Source organism: Calypte anna, chromosome 4A (genome assembly GCF_003957555.1).
Source record: "Calypte anna isolate BGI_N300 chromosome 4A, bCalAnn1_v1.p, whole genome shotgun sequence".
In the NCBI taxonomy this organism is placed as follows: Eukaryota; Metazoa; Chordata; class Aves; order Apodiformes; family Trochilidae; genus Calypte; species Calypte anna.
In genome coordinates, this window is record NC_044248.1 from 14,445,717 (window position 1) to 14,469,537 (window position 23,821).

Sequence of the window (23,821 nt, forward strand, 5' to 3'; positions counted from 1 at the left end):
TCCTCCTTCTCCCTTGAATTTGAAGAATATATCAGCACTATTTTCCCAACAGAAACCCAACCCAATTTATAAAACATTAGGGCCTAAAGACCTTCAGTTGTAGAGCTATGAAATGATATTAGAGTCCATGTATTCTTGTTTACATACATTATAACTTTATGCACACTAAAAAGTAGAGACGCAAAAGACGGAGTGCAAGGCCAAATGACTTGCCGTGATAAGTATGGTTTTTTAACCTATAAACCCTTTTGTTTTAAATATAATCTTCCAAATGTAAAAACAAGAGTAATACAGTTTACACCCACTGAGGCACGGGAGCACATGAGAAACACTACCAATGCTGAGTCTAAAGCACAATGATCCACACCCCAGATGGCACCAGCCCAAAATGCCAAGGCTGCTGCCCAAGCTCAGCCACACTGGGTCTGGCCCTGAGCTGGATTGCATGAGACCAGCTCAGATCTCCTATGCAGCCACAGCACATTGATGTGCAATGCAGGTAAACCTCCTACGATAACCAGGTGCAAGGGGACTGTTCAATACAAGCAAAATTCCAACAATGCTTGACTGAACAAAATGGAGCAGTCAAGTAGCATGTGCAATCCTGACCTGAAATGTTCTGCTTGGGTAGGTACTGGCTACCAGCTAAGCAAAAGAAAGCTTATTTCTTATTTCAGTATACCAGCTTTACAAAGCAAAACATATCCTTGAGCAAGGTAAAGGATGAAAGACCATATCATGAAGCATCACCTGCTCAGCAGTGCTGACCATGAATGGATCAGAAACTCCATCTTAGAGCCTGACTCCACTGAATTCAGATGGAATTCAGCACAGCACAGGTGGGGTTTCACCAGCTCAGGTGTCCTCATCTATTTCACTATTTACTACATTACACTGCTCTTCAATGCTTGTATTTAAAGCCTTTAAAATGATACTTGGCAGAGCACTAGCTGAAAACAAACACACAAACAAAAAACATCCAACAAAACCCCCCTGTCCTCTGAAGCCCCAATCTCAGGAGAACATCATCCTGGATCAGATTCAAATCAGGCTTATGCAGATGAAGGACAACAGTAACTCTTCTTGTTTCCAGTAGGGCCAATTCAAAATGCTGTTTGGAAATGTTATATAACCCTCGCCATAAACTCCACCATGTAAAGTCAGCTTGCTTTCAAGTTTTAAACTCAGAAATAAAATTATACTTATTTGCATGTCCAATATTAATCATCAATATTTTTTAATATTGCTTATTCCTTCACTGCTGTTAAAACCCAAGTTTAATTTCTTCTCTCATCATGCTTTTGCTACATGTATGTCAGCTACAGTCTTCTAGAAACGGATCTCATCAGAAAATTTTAGCTGTACGTTAGGGGAGACTCTAGAAGTTGAGATACTTTTCAAGAGTACCATGCAAGCTGGACTTCAGATTTGAAAACTCAGGGTAAAGAGAATGCAAGATAAATCTTTTCTTGAATTACTCAGTTTTTTCTCATTTAGCATAAACTATTACAACACAAAATTGAAGTGATCCTCTTTTTCCAGACACCTTGATCTTCACTACAAGATGGCACTAAAGGTCAAACGTTATGTGGCAAGTTTTTAAAGGACTAGAAAGGAAAGAAATAGCTATACTACTCTGAATCAATACCACTTGGACAACTCTGCACCCAAGATGTATTGAGAGGATCACAAATACCAGCCAGAATTAATTTGATGCAATACATCAGGTTTTCAATGCTTCTAAAATTATTGAAATTTCTGCAAAACAATGAAATCAAACAATCAGGAAAAAAAAAAAAAAAAAGACTGCTTAAATTAAGAAGAAAATGGCTACAGTCTTGGACAAGAAATACGATGGGGTACTATCAGCACACTACGTAAGGAAACCAATTAAGAGATGGAAAATATTTGACACACATTTATAGAATTATTGACTAATGCTCAATCAGCATTAGATCTCAGCATCTGGGCTTGCTTTAGGAACAGCAAGGAAGCGTTCACACACTGCTTCATACATTTCTTCAAAGTAACATACATGCCATTATCTGCTCTAATCTGCCAATTGTTCCCCAAGTCAAGCAACTCTTACAGAGATTTTTGTCTCTATTCATCTGCTTGTTTTTCCTGATAAATTAATTTTTTCCTCTCTCTTTCTATGTATGTACACAAGCATTTGCTGAGATCTCAAGTGGAAGTACAGGCAGGCATAGACAACCTTTTATATAAAAACAGTGCAAGAAACGTGAAGTTCTGAACATTGTCATTAGAAAATAAAGTGGTCATGATTAATTTTTAAATTTTTATTTATTACTGCTACAGTGCTTTCTTGCTTTGACATTCTTGCTAAAATCAGAAGTGGAAATGACAGAACAAAGGGTATTTTTTTTCCAGACCATTCATTTTAAGCCAGAACAGAAGCAGGAAGTACTGGAAGTTTCACAGGAAAGCTGGGCAGTTTAGTTTTATTGCCGGAAGCTACTCCAGCATTTCTTTTAACTTTTGAATACAGGAAAGATATCAATCTCTAAAAATTAAAGTTCATGTGCAGCAAAACCAGAGCAACATGTGAATAGGTGCTGTTATCAAATTGAACTTTAACTATCATTAGATCAAGTTCACCACATAAATGTATTCTGATGTTACATGCTATTTAATAAACAAGAAAGCCTTGGTTCCTCAGGATAGGGACTACAAATTTTAAGTTAAAAAAAACATAGTAGTTCATTAAAAATTATTATGGAACTATCACCTCAGTGCTCATTAAAAGTTTGACTACTATTGCACAGAAATACTTGAAAAGTGTATTTCAAAGCACATGCTTTTCAGTTACTTACCTGTAGATACTGAAATAATAATAATCAGTTTTGGATGGGAAATAAGCTGAAAACTGGATCCAAGCCCCCTCCTTCTGCAGTACTGAGCACCCACCAGCACCTGCCAGCTGCCCAGCTGTGCACCCGCATCTTGCTGAACATGGGTCCCCTTCTCTCAAAGTTTTAACTACTCTAAGTTTTTACAAAGTGGAATCAAACACACACTTTCATGGTTGCTGCTTAGTGTTAATTCCAAATAGTGGCTTTCTAGAAGTTAATGGGATATAAAAGGTGGGCTAAAAAATGAAATAAGAGTTCTCATGTCTGAGTCATTTGAGTTGTATTTTTTGGCATAAAGCTAAGTAAGGGGGGAAAAGAAACAAGAAAGGCTGGAAGATGAGGATGGAACACATCCAAGTTCTTAACACTTCTAAAGCAACTGACATTTACTAGCCAAAGAAGAAAACACTTCAGAACATTGCAGCCAAAACAATGTGGTTTTAAATTTTTTAATTCTTAAATAGCTATAGTTACTAAGACAAGACTTTGTCTTACTTACCGACCCTTCATTCTTTGAGTTATTGTATTACACATGAATATCAATTTCTATGCATTTTACCAAAAAAATGCAAAAAAGAATGCATACTGGACTGCTCTGTGAAGGCCACCAGTAACTAACTAGCACACAAGCCCAAACTTCTCTCAGTGCCAACAAACTAACCCTGGCCAGCCATGACACACACGCCAGTGTCTGAGAGGGGATCTGACATTCAGCAGTTCGTGAAGCATTTCCTACGAGGTGCTCTTTTTATTGCCTACCCAGCCAAGGAAAGAGGGGAAGGGCATCAGACTCCCCTGGGCAACCACAGGCTTGCCAAGATAAGAAGGTGATGGTCAGGGGGTGGGATGCACACATATCAAATCCTAGTTAGGAAAATAAGGGCTCAGTGTGTCTGCCAGCAAAGATGAGCAGCAGCCTCTCTCCCATGTCCTTGTGCCCAATGAACTGAAAGAAAGGCTGCAGCAGGGAGAGATGAGAAGTAGGAACATCAGCAGATGATAGTTTCTGATTAAAAACAGTATCTGAAAGGACCATGAAGAATCAGCAAAGAGAAATAAGTAAAATAGATGAACAAGAAATACAATGCCAATAGAATTTAGTATTATTAACAAATGCACGCCAAATGCAGGCTTTTACAATAGTTATTAAGTCTCATAGGATTTTTAATTTAACCATTAATTCAAGGCTCTAGAAAGGGAATTGGAACAGGTCAGCAGAAATCTCTGTTGAAGATACAGCCATAGCTTGAGAGCAGAAAAATCCCCCCACATATTCCATACCCTTACATGAACAGAATTGAAATATATATATATAAAATTAGTCTAATAGATGTCCTCTAGAAGACAAAAGTGCAAGACTCCTCTAGAATAATATACTGTGCTAGCCACCCCAAAAGATGCTGCTAACCCAGACAGGGTTACACTTTTCAGAAAGAGGTAATGTCTAGCTCAGGGAATGGAAAAATCCTCAGACTGCTTTCCTGAACTATCCCCATCTGTTGAAACACACCCAAGTATGATAAAATAGAAAATAACTTGGAAAAGGAAGTCTGGTAGTTTCTGTTTACGTATACAAGAATGCATGTGTGTATAAATATGAACTAAAATTAATTCCTACAGGAAGTCATGTTTTATGTGAGGACCAAGACCGAACACAGATGTTCCATTAACACATAATTCATTACTAGAATTCACACAACTCATTACTAAAATTCATTTGCTGACAACCTTGAAGGTGTGGGTCTATATCTAACCATTACAGACCATGATAGAACTACAGTAGGAGAGACTATCCTATAAAAACCAGAGGTGCTCCTACTTTTTCCTCTGGAAATAAACAGCACTGACACCTTGTAGAAGAGACATTGGAAACAGAGGTACACAGGCTCTGATCCACCCTGGCAATTCCCAGTCTTAGTCAGCATGCAGCACATCACTACCTGGCACAGATAAAGCTCAGTCAGTTGTGGATGTGGTGCTGGTACCAGGCAAAAGGAGCCCTGCAGATGAGCAGCAGCACCTGCTGCAACTGAACCAGGCATTAAACTGAAAGAGGGTAAATTAATACTGGACATAAGGAAGAATTTCTTTTTTTTTTTTTTTTTTTTTTTTGGGGTGGTGAGACACTGGAACAGGTTACCCAGGGTAGCTGTGGGTGCCCCATCACTAGAAGTGTTGTCTGTCTGGAGCTTTAGCAATGCAAAAAAATGACTCTGCACACAGCAAGAGGGTTGCTGGACTACGAGATCTTTAAAGATCCCTTCCTATCCAATCTAAATCACCCCATGACTATGATTCTGCCTGCCCTGTAATCTCATCTCTGCCTTTCCTGGCTATCACCTACACAGAGTCAGCCTGGCTGGGAAAAAAAGACGAAGCATCAACTGCATAGTGCCAAGAGCCAAAAAGATGGAAGGTCCAGAAAGTTGTCCACATAGACAACATAGGCAACAATGGAGCCTCTGATCCTTGTGTAAGCAGGAATGAAAGCCCCACATGAACAGTGTAGAAGGGCTGCTCAGAGGAAGGCTAAAATTTTGCAGAGCTGGCTACCACTCAGCAGAAGGGAAAGAAGCTCTCCTTTGAGTGCTCTCTGATCTCAGACTCACCTCCTGTATAGCTCTAGAATACTGATTTTAATGATAGCTTGGGGCATTTTACATCTGGATATCTGTCAGGTCTTTCTGGAAGCCATATACCCTAGCCACAGAGCTCTCCTCTTCCTTTCATCACTCCACACATAATAGACTCAACAGGACCCTCTATATAAATTGCTCAAATTTTTAAATTGTTTCAGAAATTGCATACTCAGCATCTGGACACATACATACTCCTTAATCATCTTCTCGGTACTGCATGTGCTGCTTAAGACTTTTCAAGCCCTTCACCTCAGGAAGCATATATTTAGAGTCATGTGTGGGCAAAGATCTATTTTCTCAGAGAACGAATGTCCTGTCTTGAAGCTTAGGTAAATCAATAGCTCTTAGATTAAAGCATCTTGCAGCCCTCAAGACAAGCCCAGGAGAATTTCTTTCAAATTGAAGAAAAGTAAGTTTCCTATCTTTTTCTGCCATTTTGTAAGTCAGGCAAATGTGATTAATTTATCTGTGTTCAAATTTAATTAAGTGGTCTTTGGAGACCATCAAGATTTGTCATGTCATAAGCCATGTGCAAGAGCAACCAGTACTGTTGTCCAAGTCACTGCTTTTCCAGGACATTATCTCCTCCAATGGGTAACCTCATCAAATTCCATCTTCTCCACAGGGTCTCCTTTTAAAAGCCTCTTTGGCCCAGGAAAGTAGCCCATTCTAGTCTGCACAGGCCCATTCACTTCCTCTCTCTATTGAAGTCCAGTCATCATCTCTACTGAAAGGGAAGAGGAACCCTTTCAATTAATTTTCAATTCTTACATAACAGCCAGAGGCCTGTCCATATTTTCAGGATATCACTAGGGTATCTGTGACTTTTACAGTCTGAAACAAAGAACAGGCACTTTGAAAGGAAGGATGGCAAAGCATGACATACAGTCTATGCTTTAGCTGTAACTAAAGGATATTCCTACAAGAACCAGAGTGATGCAAAACCAAGCAGGATATCGTTGAGAAAACAGGTACCTGATTTCAGTGCAGTCAACATTTCACAGTGGACAGCATCCACAGGTAGGGTGGAAGATGGGGAAATAAACACTGAAAATGAGAACGTTTGCATTTGCCTGAAATGTTACCCACTGCAAGGATACAAGATGGTCACAGACTCCAGGCCAAACACTCCATGGAGGTGCCTGGTTAGTCCTTTCCAGAAGCAGGGTGGAAGTTTGCTCTTTCCATTATAGTGGGGTGAAAGTCACCTTTATGCAGCAACTCTGCAGCAGCAGCACTCGCACAGGAAGCAGAGGGAACCACTTGCTCCATTGCATGAAAATGCTCAGATCCAGACCTCTCAGAGAAAAGCCCAAGCCATTGAGGCAGCTTTCATCTGCAGGCACTAAAGCCAATGTTTCCCTTCAGACAGGAGCCATGTAAGCCATTGAGGCAGCTTTCATCTGCAGGCACTAAAGCCAATGTTTCCCTTCAGACAGGAGCCATGTTGTGCATGCAGGGCTCCATCAGAGGAGGTTAATAAGCAGACATTGGCTTAGGTGTAAGTATACAAATGTAAATGTATATAAATGTATACTAGCCCAGTAAGTTAAAAAGAGATTTTCTCAACTGTGTCTTCCAACATGCTTTGCTCAAGAAAAACAAGAATTAAAATATAGGGGAGACTCTGCAGACTCACTGCAGTAATAATTGGGCAGTTTAACTGCTCAGATCATTTCAATGATTCAACTGCACCGCAATACAAAGAAAGATATCTGCATAAAGTGGGCCGCAAAGTGCTAAAAATCAAGACCTAATTAAATTACACATTTGTGCATCATTGCCCTCTCTATTAGAGTCTGGAAAATGGAAGGCAACATGCTATTATACATCATGTGCTATTATTCATATAAGTGCCTAAATTACAGAGTTTGAGAGATACTAGTTATGTTCTTATTAAAAAGCCATTTAATTCATCATATAATGCACAGGCTTCTATAAGACTGAAACAGGAAACATGAAAGCAGACTCTGAATAGCAAGTCTCAATCAGAAATCATTTCTGCTCCCATAATAACTGTTTTTCCCTGCGGATTTGGTTTTCCCCTCTCATGCTGAGCCACAGCAGGCACTGAAGGAGACTTTCTGAAGTCTTATTCATGCCCTTCAAATATACCTTCTTAAAAAAAAAAAAAAGAAAAAAAAAAGAAAAAAAAAGAAAAAAAAAAGAAAAAAAAAGAAAAAAAAAAGAAAAAAAAAAAAAAGAAAAAAAAAAAAAAAAGGCATGCTGAGTACAAACTGTGAGAGGAGTTCACAACTGCTCAGAAAGCTGTATAAAACTAATGATATAAACCAAATAAGAACACAGTTAAAGCACCTGAATAAATCAGGTTTAATCGGGAAGTTTAGACCAGAGGCTCTTTGGGGGGGAGGGGAGGTCAAGGGGAAGGTAAACATCTGCATTGGATAGAGCAGTGATACAGGACTGGTTATTTTAGAAGCAGAACACATGGCTTGGATTGGCAAAGAAGTGGAGCTACAATCAAGTTAGCCTTTCCAGCAAATACTAAGGAAGCTTTGGCCCAGCTTCCACACACACAAATGAAGATGCTGTGCATCTGTCAATCATAGGGCCCTTAATGAAGCTCTGATGATGCTTCACACCCAGCTATCACTTTTTGGTTTTCTTCATTACCCATTTTGCTTTGTGCCTAATTGATTTCAAGCTTGGCTATCACTGGAATTTTTTCAGCTTCACAGTACACCAGCTAGGAGGGGAGAAGTGAGGAAGACTTCCAGCATCACCAGTGGCCATGCTAAGCAGCCAGTGCCCAGCCAGGGCAGCAGCACCCCACCAGCCTCATCCCTAGCAGCAGAGCACCCAAAGGGCACCCCACAGCAGCTGCCCTCTGAACCTGCACATTCAGATGCTATGAATACTAACTCCCAAAAACTGAATTCAGGGTTGTATCAGCTTAGCTTTTAAGAAACCATTTTATGGCAGAAATAGCTTTCTAAGGACTCCTAACCTTCTCCTCCATGTGATTGCGCAGAGCAACATAAAGAAGAAAAACTTCCTCTCAGAATCTGAAGTATCCTTAATTGTCCATATATACTCAAAACAGGCTAAAATATTTAAATTCCCAAGCTGTGGTTTGTTTCATGCAAAGGGATTTGTGTCTTTATCACAGAAACCACAGCTGTTAAGTTAAAACAGTGTTTGGTATTCCATTTTTCATCTCATCATTACTCCAACAGTAATTCACATTAGCCACGGTGTACCTTGTATCTTAACAGTTGAGAAGAATTTCTGCAATACTAATTTATACAATTTCTACTTGAGTTAAAAAGGCTACTATCATCTTTACCTCAAGAGTCATGCAAACTGCAGCTGCCCCAGCACTGCACACTACCAAAGTCATGTAAGAGACAAGTTGCCCAAATTGCTCTTTTAACTACTGAATGTGTGTATCCTCAATTAGAAACACCAAGCAGAATGGAGTCCTCCTTCATGATCAGCTTTTGTAACCAAGGATGGCACACACTGCTTTTGTACTGCTAAGAGACAGCACCAAGACAGTGTCCAGCTGGCTCTGGGAAGAGGGATGCATGATAACCGTCACTGACTTCTCCAGGTGTTTTCTGCCTCTTGCTCTTAGTGACGTGGGCCTGAAGCTCTTGAAGAGCACACATCTAAAACTCCACATTACATTTAGCCTGAATGGAGTCTCTGAATGTTTCCAAATCGCATTTCTTTTGGATTCAACAGCTAGATCTTGGAAGAGCTAACTGCAGCACCTTTCTTGCAGATGGGATGGACGTGTCTACAGCTAATCCCCAAACCTTCACTTTATAACCTCTCCCAGTTCAGAAGGAGAGTGGAAAAAAAAGTCTGGAAAGATGTGGAACCCCAAAAAAATACAATGGAAAGGAAATTTTTGGGCTTTTGTATTGAACTGTTTTACTCTAAGTTCATTTAAAATTAAAGGTAAAGTTGGAGGCACAAAAACCCCACAGTATACTTTAAAAAGAACTTTTACATTAAGGAAAAAGGTCAGAGCAGAATATCTCAGTATGTATTAAAGTGCAGAACAGGAAAATCATTAAAAGCATGTCTTAGCCATGAACATATGGTGGTTTTCATTTAAATGTACTATGCATCACAATTTCAATGAAACTTCTAAATGCACGTATTTCAGGGCATCAGGTAAATTTAGAAAATAAGTGGTCTCTTTTTAACCCAGAAACTTACATTTTCAAGAAAGTCTCCTCATTGCAACTTCAAAAGCCCCTACTCAGCACCAAGGGATTCTTTCTTCAGCACAGTGCAGGCTCTCACGTTGCAAACAAGCTGGTGGGCTTTCCCCTCCTCACTGGCCACAGAGATCCCTGCTAGGAAAAGGGTATGATGAAACACATCAGCAACTTGAATTTGGGTCTAGACAGCTTATTTTTATATGAGTCTGGTTTTCAATGCCATGGTAAGGCCAGATTGATAAAAGGTCTTGAAGGCACCAAAAGGCACTCTGGAAACACAAAACACCCCAGCAACAGAAGGCAGGAGCCCAACTCAACTGGAAGTGTCTGCAAATCCTTCCAGGAGCACAATGCCTGCTGCAAAACACAGCAACTCTGAGAAGGCAACGGAGAAACAGTCCCACATGCTATTAAAAGTGTGTGTCAGTTTAGGCTGCCAGACTGCTAATTCTTGTTATTTGGAAGTTTTAAATACTGTGTCGGCTTAGTCTTTCAAGGACAAACAGCCTGCCACTGACCTGAGGTCATTCATGAAGTCTTGTTTTTTTATTACAGAAGAGTGAGCCACAAGTAAACAAACCAGCAGCAAGATGACTTTCCTTGTGCCAGTTCCTGGATGTCACACACTCCCTAGAGATGTATCAACCATCCTGGTTACCATCTACATGACCAAACCAGTCAGATGGCTTGCAGCTGGCACTTACAGCTCCAGCACTAGCAACCAAGGTGGAGAAATTTCCCCAGGGACTACAGAAAGTGCTGCCTTAGGGACACCTACATCTCATATCTATGACTCAGTAAGAAAAGACAACTGCATATCTATTTTAATATCAACTGCACATTATCAAGCCACCTTACTCCAATTTTCACCCCCAAAGACACAAACACAGTTACCAAACATTTAACACACACAGGAATCCTTACACAAACCAGACGTTAGAGCACGTCTGAAATTCCACTGCCAATGCAGACAGAGATCTTTTCATGATTAAGCACCATGTGGTTATATAGAGGAAACTGTAGGCATGCACCTTTGTGGCACAAATCCACAATGTCTATACTCCTTTGTTCTGATGTCTTGCAACATAGTTGCCTTAGCAACATCAATCATCTCTATTGGTCATTAAATAGTATTTTTTCTTATAATGTTAACTGTTCCACAATACACTGTTTTTCTGAATAAAATGTTCTTCCCTAACAACACTAAAAACACTAAAGTTAGCCAGTTTGATATGACCAGAGGGTTTAAAAAAATAAATTGAAGAGGATTTAACAGCAACCTTTAATTATTAAAAAACAACAACAAACAAACCAACCTTAAAAACCACAACCGAATATACCAGCCACATTGAATTTCCCTATCTATTTGAACTTGGAGGAAAGTGCTCTACAGGAGGGAAAGTTTTATAAATCATTCTCTGTATTTCTGGTCATACAGGGACATAAGCAATGCTACTAACTGGTTACCCAGAGGAGAAGGAGTTACTCTGTCCTGACTGCAGTTAAAAGGTACATCTGTACAGAAAAACCTCAAGTAACACTGCAAGATTATGTTTCCTTGGCAGAGCAAAAAGGGATGTGGAGGACAGATGTTATGGCCCAATCCACCACAGCAGACTGAAACAGGGCCAAATGGCACACATGCTTACACCTCCTCTGCCCTGTGCCACAGCTTCCCTGCCTCTATCCCCATTTAATCATGTACAAAACCCATTAGGAACCTTCCATTGCTCTGCTCCTGCCTCCAACACAAATTCATGCATTTGCTAAACACTGCTCTGTATCAGACCTGCTGCAGTCAATAAGTGATTCCTGACACTTGAGCCCAAACACAGCTACCTCCCTTCATGATATACTGCAGCCTGTTTTGGGAAGAAGTTAAAAAAATAGCAAAGTCAATAAATCTTTAGCTTTGGGTAATTTTGTCTTGTGTTTTGCAGCTTCTTCATGGCAAGAATGTAACTCTTGCTATAAAGACATGCTAATTGTCAAGCGCAAATGTTTTCAACTAAAGAATATCTTGACCTCAATATTTCACCAGTCTAATTCAGTCTCCAGTTTTCCCTTGTCAGACAATTACTTTCTCTTGGTCCTTGGACATATATCAGTTTTAAAGGAGTACCAGCTGAAGCATTAGAACTAAAAGCGCACTTCGGAAAAACAATATCCTGAAACTACAAAGGTCACACTGTCTGCCAGGAAATAAGCATCAAAAACACGCTCCAACTTGGCTGCTCCTTAAATACATCCCAAAGCCAAACCAGTTCAGAGCCAGATAATTCAAGCAAAAGCAAAGTTGTCTCTGGCTTGCACTCTTCAGGATTCATATGACCCAGTCTCAAGATTTTGCAGTATTTGATGAGAGAGAAGGCATAAATTCAGATGAATGAAGAGACATGCCTTTCAAATATGATTCAGGTCCCACTTCTAGTGTATCACTTGTATTTCACCCCATCTATCCCATTAGCATCAGTAGGCCAAAGACAAAGTTCTGCAGGCATTCATTTACTACTTTAAGTATTTTTCTGGCAGGTAAAAATGTTATCCCAGAATATCAAAATCCTGTCATAACTTAGCAGCAGCAGCCAAAGCCATCCAGCTGGAAATATCATCTGGGAATAAATATGGTGTTGCACATGCTTGAAATCCTGACCATGAACAAAACAAAGTTAGCATTCCTTCTCACAGTCTTGTCATACCCCAATGCCAACAGGTTACTTACAAGTGGCATGCCATTCATTATCAAGACTGGTAAACATCTCCCTTTAGAGAAGAAAACCCTTATTTCCTATATTGCTCTTAGAATCTAACACAAGACAGGGTTTACCATTTGAATAAAAGGCTCACAATGATTCTGCATGGAAAATCTCAAATTGCTGCCATGAAGATTTTAGATACATTAGAGTATTTAGAGTGGCCATCCTTCATCCTTGCTGTAGTATCTTCCCTGTCTACCTTGCAGAGTCACCTTCATTTGCTATGCAGGTCTGCAAGGAACAAGAACAGACACTACTTAGGCCACTACTCCCTATCATTATGGCAGGCAGCTCCTAAGTTACCTGCACTATATTCAAAGATACAATCATTTACCCACAGTAGGGCTACACTGTCATTTAAAAAAATCGGGAAGATGGTGTTATTTTTAAGTAAGACAACTATGAAAACACAAACCAACCACCAAATCTGAGAACCTTCAGGTTACATAGACCCTGACCATGAATTAAATTTAGGTAATGATAGAATTTAATAACTAGAAAGGTATTATGTAAGCTTTTTTTACTTAACATACTGTTATTATAATTATGTATGCATTAAAGTACATGGGAAAGCCTTAGAAATTAGAGGAAAATCCAAACTCCCCTATTGCCTTTTTAATCCACTTCCTGGTAAGATCTGAGAGGCCAAAGAGGAAGCTGAACCCAAACGAAACAGCATAGCTACGAGTGGTCCAGAGCCCAGAAACTACAGAGCACTGCTTTTCCATAAAGCTTTGAGCCATAAGCACAAAGAAAATACTGTATGACTTAGGAAAGAAAGAGCATGATTTTTTAAAAAAAGTAAACAGATGAAGCTGGAAACTGGGAGAGACCAGAGAAAAGGAGAGACAAGAAACCCCAAAGCACCTCCCTGCAAAATGCTGGGTTCTGCCTGGGTCAAAGCCAAAGCATGTGCTCAAAACAGGAGTCTTCTCGTACTGAGTTGGGTTTAAAATCATCTTTCTGACTTCTCATTATCAAAATGATTCACTTCTTTCTAGACAAGATTTCTACAGTACACTATGTAACATACATCTACAACATGGCTACAACATCTCGTTTAATACCAGCCAGATTAATACATCTTTTGCATATTCCTAACCTGTTGTCAAGATTTTGTGGCTATATCCCTTCACTGGTCTTCCCTGACCAAGGATATCCTTTGTTTTTTCTAGTATTTCCCCTTTAGCCAGACCCTTAACTCTAGTGAGCCACTCCTCCAGCTTAAAGTTTCCCATTTTATGATAATTAAAAAAAAATGTTTTATTAAAAAAACAGATAAATATATTTATCCTAAATTGCACTTTAAAGTTAAAAAAAAAAAGTCATTCACTCTGGCACAGCCTAGCTACGCATAAACCTATGCTGCATTTTGTCCCATTTTCCATTCACAGTTTTTTCTTTCCTCTAATATCTGTTTTAAAACTTTATATATCAAAAGACTGACTGTTTCTTCTGTAAATACACAACACAGTGCTTCAAACATACCAGGGTTGTTAGCATTTAGGAAAACAAATAAGTTTTGCACATGCTCATATTCTATTAGAACCAAACCCAAGAAATATGCAAAGAATGAAAACATAATACTTCACTTCTCAGGGTATAAGTTTAAAATATAGGTGGTTCTTTTAATAAAAAAAAAAACAAACACACAAACAAACAAAAAAACAACCAAAACCCACAATAGACAAACAAGAAAACAAACCACCCATACCTCCAAAACCTGTACAGTTCTCTTTCAGTACAAACAGGGCTGATGTGTTATGTGGGAAATAAATAATAAACTATGCCATCCAAAAAAATAAAAGCTTTTACTGAAGCTCCTGGTTCACCTACTCCAAGAAGTAGCAGTCTGCTGAGAAACAAAAATTCAAAGCTTGTGGTTTCCTTTTAAATTAGAAAAAAACCCAACCCTCAGGAAGACCCCTATTTTCCTTAAAATATGCCCATTAGCTTATCTTCTTTATACAAAAGGTAATCCTGAGGAGCAGCATTTCTATCTCTGTAACCAATGCCCACCAAGCTGGGAACTCTCCACGTGACTGACTGTAGGGCAGCAGGACAGCTTCTCCAGCCTCTGGACCAGGAGGTGTCAGTCCTCTCTCTGCTGGGGAAGGGACATGGGAGAGGGGTTTCCGGGTGGGCAGCACACAGCAGCCCCAGCCACACCTGAGGTCCTTGGGACAAAGGGGTCACCACATGACATTCAGACACTGAATTTCTGCCAGTTCTGATATCCAAGAGCAGGAGAACTAATTCAGCAGAATAAAGCTCTACTGGTTGGTTAGCTGTTCCACGTTTATCTGGAGTAGCAATTAATGCTCTGCATGCTAAAGGCTTCCACATACATGCCAGTATTAACAGCAGTCACTCAAAAATTCACTGAAAAATTCCCAAGTGTTATTTCCATTACACTTGCTGGCATGCCAGGGCAGTGTGTAACACCCTTTCCATACAGCTCAGATGTGCAGCATATGCACAGGTAAAACACTAACAGATTTCCTTAATAACAAGTTTTAAACCTTCTTATTAACTTCCTCACCAGAAAGCATAGCACAACTTTATCTAAAAGGCTAAGGAGCAATTCTAACATCATACACCTTGTGATAACATAAAGCACCTTAAAAAGAGACAAGAGAGCTGAGGCCATCAGGTAGACATCTGGGCAGCTCTGACCTTGGCTGGCCCATTTCTAAGCCCATTTCTGCAAGTTGCTTGGTCCCCATAAGCTTTTATTATTTAGATCACACCTCTAAGCAACCGAACTGTGATGGTTACAACAAAATGTGGAAGTGATGAAGCTCTCTTCAGGGACAGTTTGAGGACAGTGTAAGCCCTAGCACAGCAGTAGGACCTCAACACAGCATCTACCTACACATTTTCATTCAGGATGCAGAAAGAAGAAGACATGATTTGCTGTTCTCCCTACTCTCCCTCCATAGAGGCCTGTTCCATTTCTGAAGACAAAACTTCTCATTTCTAATATACATGAAATGTTTAATCTTCCCTAAGTCAATGTGGAAAGGGCAGCCTAAAACAGGTAACTGGATCAATGGAACAATTATCAAAAGTTAGATTAATGTGGAGAAATCCACGTGACAACAGGAAAACCAGTAGATCCAAAAATTCGTGTTGGCATGCTGGTTAACTTTGTACCTAAAGCATCTAATTAAAAACTGCCAAGCCCATGCTAGCACTACAAATGCTTTGCTCTTTGTCTTTGGTTCTAAGAAAGTGGTTGTTTTAGATACAAAAATTATTATCCAAAAAAGCAACAGTGGGCTTAAAAAGGAAATGAGCATGTAAAACCCTCCTAAGGCTATCCCTGTTCAGAAGCAAGAAAGCAAGTTCCCTCATATCAGTTCTTACAGTGAGCTACCTTTCTACAATAAGAGTTCAATTTCTAAAGCCATCTCTGGTGCCTCTTAAGATAACAGCATTAGAGTTAGACTTCCCAAGAGTTGCCTTTTTTCTTAAAAAAAAAAACAAAACAAGAACAAAATACCTGCTTCACATCAGACTGGATCAAACCCTCACTGTTCATGTATTCCAGTGCTTTGCCTCTGTAGCCACCCAGTGACACCAACCTGCTCCAGCTACACTGCTCTCACCTTGCAAAACTGAGAGGTTCACCATAACTGAAGGTCCTCTAAAGGAACTGGTTTAAGTTTAATCATTATATTGAGCTTAAGATATTGTGGTGCTTTCTAGTTAAGGCTAACAACTAAGAAAACATCCATTTCAAACCACGGATCATTTTAGTGCTGTTCTCCATATGGCATGCAGATATTTCTACCTCAGACTGTATTAGTCTCCAGAAGAGCAAAGCATTCCTGTGTGCACTGCTCTGCTTGGAAGAAAAAGGTTCTCACCCACAGCTTTTGAGACAAGCAGAAACACAGCTCATCAGTGAGCCTGCCATATTCAACTGACAACCCTTTGGAAAACATGAGGTTTTAATCATCCATTTTTACCAGTCAGCTGTGACAAGCTTTGCACAGGGTCTCTCAAGGCCTTTTAAAACTTCTTCTTGCTCTGTGAAAGCATTTGAGTTAGCTTACAGTTCTGAATTAGAAACATAAAAACTAAGCATAACTTGTGTGTTGAACTCCCAGACCCAAACTTCAGTTTCTGTGAAACAAAACACATTTATTCACTAATTTAGGTACTTTCAAATTCTTTCAGGACAAACCCAGGCATATCCTTAAAACAAGTGAGAGGAGGAAAAAAAGAAACCCACAAAACAATTTTAAGTGAATTTATATCATATTTAGTACAGAATATGTTCCCCACTGCTCAACAAGGAACTTTATTTCAAGGTTAGTGCCTAATTCAGTGCAAGTGATTTAGACATGTTTTACTCGGATCCTAGACTGGGATTCACTTGGCTAGAGAGCAGCCTTGTGGAAGGGGACCTGGGGGCGGGGCCTTGGTGGACAACAAGCTCAACATGAGCAGTGTGCAGCAGATGCAAAGAAAACATCCAGTTTTGGTCCCTACTGTACAAAAAGGTTGTGGACAGACTGGAGAGGGTCCAGAGAAGAGCCATAAGGATGATCAGAGGACTAGAGCACCTGTCATGAGGAGAGGCTGAGAAAACAGAGTTTGTTCAATTTTGAGAAGGCTTAGGGGACACTTTATTACAAATGTTCCATACTTAAAGGGAAACTACAAAGAAGATGGAGGCTCCCTATTTACAAGGAATTACATGGATGAGACAAGAGGGAATGGGCACAAGTTGCTCCTGGGGAGATTCTGATTGAACACAAGATTTTTCACTATGAGGACAGTCAGACATTGGAATGGTCTCGTAGGGGAAGTGGTGGATTCTCCCACTTCAGAAAGTTTTAAATCTGAGCTCAACAGGGTGCTGAGACATCTCACATAAACAATAATATTAGAAGTGTTGGACTAGATAATCCTTGAGGTCCCTTCCAACCTGACATTCTATGATACTGCTGCATTTTGCTGTCCATTTTATCATCTAACTCCTCTGTGTAACTAAAATTCCTCTTCATCTATTTATGTGCTAGGCTCCTTCCTCTACCTGAGACCTCTGTCAAATGCCTTCCTTGATCCAACCTTTAGGAGCATCAGGATCTTCATATGGAATCAGAAGGTATGCACATCTCTCCTTAGAGCACCTCCTTCCTTTTTTGTAGGTTTTTAAAACCTACACAAATTCATTTTAATCCTCTACCACGATGGATTCAGAATTTCCAAACCTCCTTTCATGCTCACCTTCTGCAAGGAGGGTTTGCAGCCTGCCATAACAGCACATTGCATTTACCTATGCCAAAAGCATTTGTTTGCAATCTCAGTTCAAAGAGCAACCCCAAAATGGGGAAAACCCAATTCCCTGCTTGAACACTGGCTGCTTAAGGAAGTTTTCAAGCATTTGCATTCAGCAGCAGAGAAAACTCAGGACATGGTAATAGGGTGTGCCAAGCAAGAACACCGTACAAGAGCCTGATGCTGCTGTGCAACCAGTACCCACTTCATTAGTTTGAGAAATACTGATACTAGTACAAACATCAGCATCCCATGAAATTTTTCTCTGTGTGCAGCAGCAAAAGCAGCATAGGCAGCAGGAGCTAAACAGCTCAACACTAGTTAGGTTTGAAGCTGGATCTGCCACTCATCATCTCTCTGATCAGATCCATGCTGTCCATTCCTGGTTTTACCACCAGCATGTTGTGTGGGTTAGCAGTCTTATTTAAAGTCTTGGCACATGCATTACTTAAATAATCCATAGATTTAAAACATCCTTAGGACTTAAATGAACCTTTACAGCTTTCTGGGATTATTAGGATTTATAGAGCCCAAAATTAAGGGGTTACAAACTCGAATTTATAGCAGAAGCTCATACTTGTTAATTTAAGTCTTAGTGAAAGCTGGGATAGTGTCAAGCAGATTGAGTGTTATTTTTTCCAGCTCTATATTTACACTTCAAGGATTATGCAGAAGCATAGAGGAGAAGCAGAGAAACTGGTCAAATGCCCAATGTGAACCTTTTGGTGAAGGTTCAGAGAAATTTGGGCTATCTGTCTTCAAATAGTTTTCAAAGTGGTATAGATCTAGACATCCATGAGAACACAAGGAAGAAGGATGAAAACTTTAAATTTAGAAAAATGACCATTTTACCTTGCACATACACAAAAAATTGGACAAGCATTGCAAGGAAGGCAGGTTTCTCTTCTGCTGTGGAAGGAGTGCAGCCAAAGAATTTCAGCCTCGCCCGTGTAAAACTAGCTATTTAATTTGGGTAAATCCCACAAAATGTTTTCCACCCAGCTAGCACTCCTGCCTGCTGGTTTAGCAGCAGCAGAGCAAAGTGCTGTGCTACAAGGTGGCTAGCAGCCAGCCACTGACTCCTGTGACTCTTCAGAGGCTGGGAGGGTAGGGCTGCTTAATTAAAGCCTCCAAGTTACTGCAAGGCAAGGATGGAGGCAGCACTCAGCTGTCATGTTTCTGAGGCCACCAGAACCACTGCTAGCAGAGAAACACTTCCATGCAGTTATTACCAGCAAGATTTATCTCAAAGTTAGGGATGCACCTTGTCATACTCTGCCTGTTAGGTGTTCCCATCACTATAACATGCGTGCATAGGCTGGAAAGGAGAAGTAAGAGCATGGCCTCCTGGCTTCCTGGCTGGACTGGTGAAGTACTGAGGGATGTCCTTTTTCCCTCCCCAGAAGCAAGTAAAACCACATCACACCACTACATCTGTTGATACAACTGGCCAAAACCAAAGCATGGAGACTGTATTTCAGAAACAGTGTGCTGGCTGATTTTTAGCCCAAGTAGGTGAGGGAAAAACTGAAACATGACTCCCACTTGAGCTACAAACCTTCATGCTCTGAGGGTTCCATCGCTCCAGGACTTCCTTGGAATCAAGCATTACCATGTCCCTGGGGGCTTCTTGACCCCCTTCCCCAGACAGATCCCTCAATGATTATACCTGGAATTTCTGTAGTCTTCCATTAGAGTTACACTTCAGTGCAAGAGCCCCATGATACCAACATGCTGTTAGGTTGCAAGCACACATTTCCCAGCAACCACTTATGCACTTTCCCTGACAAACAGCACCGTTTTTATCACATTAGGACATAGCTATATTGGTTTTCAAAAGCAAAAAGAACAAAGATGTACTGGTCCCTAAACACCCAGATGACCCTACGAGAGAACTTCCTATATTTTGGCATATATAGGACCATCATGTGTCCCAAGTTTAAACCCATGCTTCCATTAAAGGGAAACATACTGAAAAAGTTCACACATGCAGAGAATGCAGAGGAAAAAAAAAAAAAACAGCTGATGAATGCTGACGTAACAGCATGCAAAGATTATAAAGATAAGGGTAAAACACATATAGTCAAGCATAGTCTGCTCTTACATCTCTTTAAATAACAGCACATGTTTACAGTCAACATTACTTTGTCACCAAGTTATTTCAATATACTTGGGTAGTCATCAGCCTACAAACTTATCTAACAATAAATCCAAACTCAAACATTTCTGAGAAGCAAATGTCAAATAATTAAAACCATTTTTCTCTCATAGTGCTTCTCTTATCAAACACACTGGTATTCTGAAATATTTTTCTTATATTCAATAAGTTTTTAAGCTAACAAGTCTCAAACTCCTAAAAAAAAAAAAATTTATCTTATTTGCCTGACTATGTGCAGCTCTTCATGTACAGATGTGTTAGCTAGACCACTCCCTTTACTGATGGTTCTCATAATGTTTCACTGTTTCCTAAAGAATGGTGAGAAAAAACACAAAAGAGGAAAAAAAAAAAACAGGCAACCATGCTTCCACAGGATTCCAAAAATATGAGTTATTTCCCAAGAAGGCAATTTTTACAATCGTTCTGATTCAAGTTAAATTTTCTTTATAACCTTTCCCCTTCTCTTTACCTCTCAGTATATATTCCATATCTGCTATATTTCTATGCTGAATTCTACATCCACTCTTTTGGAAAAAAATATCAGAGTAAAACTTAATTTCTTAAAGCACAAGGTTTGTTTTTTTAACATTTCCATTTCTTCTAAAAATCTGGTTTTAACAGTAAGTAATATGTAATAATGCTGTTTTGTTAGCCTGGATTAACAGAAGATCTGGGTGTGGTATTGACATTTTACATACACCCACCACACACTGTCTTCTTGTGAAATTAGATATCACAGAGACAGGGTTTTAAACTATCAACATTTTAAACAGTCTTCAAAGCCTGCAGTTCCCTGGGCCCACTCAGGTCCCACCGAAGCGATGGGAAGGAGCAGACGGATGATGCTCGCACCACCCCGTGCAGGGTGGCCTTGCCTGAGGCCAGCACTGCTTCCCACCAGGCTTCCTCCATACCTGGGGTGAATGCTCCTCTCCCAGACTGTGCTACTCTCTCTCCTTCAGCAACAAGGCTGAAGCAATAAGGTACCATCACAGGTGGTAAAACCAGGATGGATGCAAGTCTCTGCGGTGTGGCAGAGAAGAAAGAGCTGGAGCAAGAGGAAAGAGACAATGTCAGGATGAGGCCTAGGGCCATGGTGCCTCTACTCTCCTCCCCAGCACACCTCAGCCCCAAATCACTCCTTTGCCTCCCTGGAGATCAGGTACCTACTCCATCACCACTGCACCACACTCCCTCAATCCTAGCAGCTGGGTTTCTCCCCAGATGTTTTAAGACACTAAAAAAGACGCCAAACTTTCCTGATATAGCAACGTAGATATTTTTGCCTCTTGTCCATGTCCTAGATTTTTCTGCTTCAGAGGAAACTAGACTTATATATCTAGAAAAAAATGGCCATTTAAGCTTTCGAGAGAAGAAAAAGCAGCAAGAGATTTTTTAACAAATTACCTTCATTCCTGTTAAATATTTTACATCACTCTATTAAGGGGAGTTAACAAAATTCAACTCTGCCCAAATACCTTCACCCTGGTGCCTCTTCCTGCTGACCAGCATCATTACAGTGATTTAGACAGCATGCATCTAGCAACACTTCAGAGGCAAGCACAAATTTCCCATGACAAAACTGCTGTGACAAGTCCTTAGCATTGCACTCCACCTGAATGCCTGGCCTGGTGAGACCACACACTACCCAAAGAGCACCACTTCAGACATAGATGGGTATCAGGGATAGGATCACATGGAGATCCTGCCTCTCCTCACACACCACACAAGCAGGATCATTACACAGCACTGGAAGCTTACTTAGTGTCACATGTATCACAAACACCCTGGTTCCTTACTGTATTTACTTATAAGTGAAGCTTTCCTTAAATTCCCAGATTAAGACCTACATGTAAATAGTTTCAACGCATTTAAACAACCTAAGTAAGATATCTGTCCACTATGCTGCATTTAAATCTCAATGTAATCCATCAAGACCTCAATTTTCCGTGTGAGAGCAACCCTCCTCCTTACTGCTCTTCCTTACAATTCCCTCTAACCTTTTATGCTGGTTCTCTGCACAGGTTCCTTCATAACTACACAATCCAATACCTTCGTAAGAAACATGCCTTCCTAATAATAATAATCCAAAAATTATTGGATTATTGGCAAAGGAATTACCAAGACAAATGTAAACATGGGAGCAATAAATGGAGCGTGGGTCGTATTTACCTTAACTACAGCTTCCAGTTCCTTACAGTGAAATTCTGCATTAAATACATGGGATGGCTTAATGTCAAGCTCCTCATTTGCCAAATTAGGCAGGTGGCCAGTAAGAGCCCTGCAGCATCTGCCTCCAATCCATCTGAGAAACTATATTTATGAGGCTTCTGAGAAAGTCTTAACTAATTTATGCCAATATTAGTAATACCAAATTACTGCTATTTAATAACTATTGGGAGGGCTTTCTAGTCTGAGAATGATGAAAAGGAATAACATTTCTGAAACAGAAAACAACAAAATACGTAAAGTTTACATTAGTTTCTTCTGTTCAAACAAGTTAATTCATAAAGGTAGGGAACACTCAGTGCTTGCCAGCTTCCTTCCCTTGGAATCGGTTCTTTATGCACAATAATTATACCAGGAAACTTCCCTCCATAACGAGCTAATAAACATAAGAATGTTAGTCACAACTGATTTTTGAGTCCTGCATGAAACACATTTTAGCACCAATATCAAACCCAAGGGATCTTTTTTAAATACATAGTTTATACTTGAAATCTGCAGAGGTAATCTAGAAATCTTCCTTTTGGTGCCTTTGAAAATTAAACTGCACTTGCACTAAAGGAAAAAACCCTACCTTCAACAAAAGAACTATACACATGGCAAAAATGCTTAAAAGCACATCACAGCACAAACTATGTCTAGTGCTTCCAGGAGGGTTTTCCCAAGGGTAGGCACAGCTGATGCTTGTCTGACAGGATATATTACCTGGGATGCAATATAATCTGGCAAGGAAGACAAAGGAAAGAGAAAGACTTCTGTTTGATTTCTGGAGAAAAAAAAAAAAAAAAAGGACAGCCAAACAATAAGAACTAGATTACTAAATCAGGGGGTTTCAACTCTTATTTTGTCTTAGATACAGGAGGACACCACCAGTATTTTAGTAGAGGTTTTTTAACTGGTAAGGCCAAAAGATTAAAATGTCAAATATAAGTCTGACAGGATTTAGCTTTAAAGCACTTTACAGCAGCAGCACTATTCATATATTCATAAAACAAAACAGAATTACAGACACTGGTTACCCAGGATTGAGATCAGAAGCAAAACTTGACCTATTTTGTTTTATAGCAAACCTTCCTCTGTCACACATTATTATTCTTAATGCACTACTACTCAAGCTAGTAGTTTACATTCATGAATATCCTAGAGTAAACTGCATCCGACTTAATTCATGCAAGAGTGTTCAGTGTCAAATGCAGCAGAGATAAAGGCAGAAATCTGCATCTAGTTAATCATCCTAATTGTTATGCAGACCACTTTAAAAAGGCACTAATCAGTGTTGTGCACAAACGCAAAGTTTGCTTGGCAGTAAAAATCACCACTGAAATGCTTACCCAAACAAATATCATTTTCAGGAGAGACAGAAGCTCAGCACATTTTAGTTAAAGAAAATGGTATGAGGAAGAACTTAGTGGTTCACCTTAGATCTTATGCTAAATCAATCTTTTTAAAGCATAAAAAAGCATCACACAAGGTCTACTCATCGTCTTACAAGTGACTGAGAGCAAGTGCCTGCAATCTTTGTCACTGCAGACTTCTACATTCATTTCCAGTTGCCTCACTGTGGGGTCTCCCCTCATACCCTTAGCAGCAGGCTCAGACCAGCATCCCTTAGCAATTCCAAGGGACTTTTCACAGTGTCTTCAGTCAAATTCTTCTGCCAGAGCTGTGTACTCCCTCTCAA

The 23,821-nt window shown here is 40.0% G+C and overlaps 1 protein-coding gene across 13 annotated transcripts in view; it reads right to left on the reverse strand.

Annotated features, from left to right (window-relative positions):
- APBB2 (amyloid beta precursor protein binding family B member 2) overlaps window positions 1–23,821 on the reverse strand; it is a 169,966-nt gene that overhangs the window by 141,176 nt on the left and 4,969 nt on the right. For 10 of the 13 annotated variants that reach the window (XM_030449632.1, XM_030449622.1, XM_030449625.1 and 7 more), the window contains exon 2: window positions 9,704–9,840. The exons of the other annotated variants lie outside the window; for them this stretch is intronic. The gene's annotated coding sequence lies outside the window, so the exon portion shown is untranslated. The remainder of the gene's footprint in view (window positions 1–9,703; window positions 9,841–23,821) is intronic. 13 annotated transcript variants of the gene reach the window in all.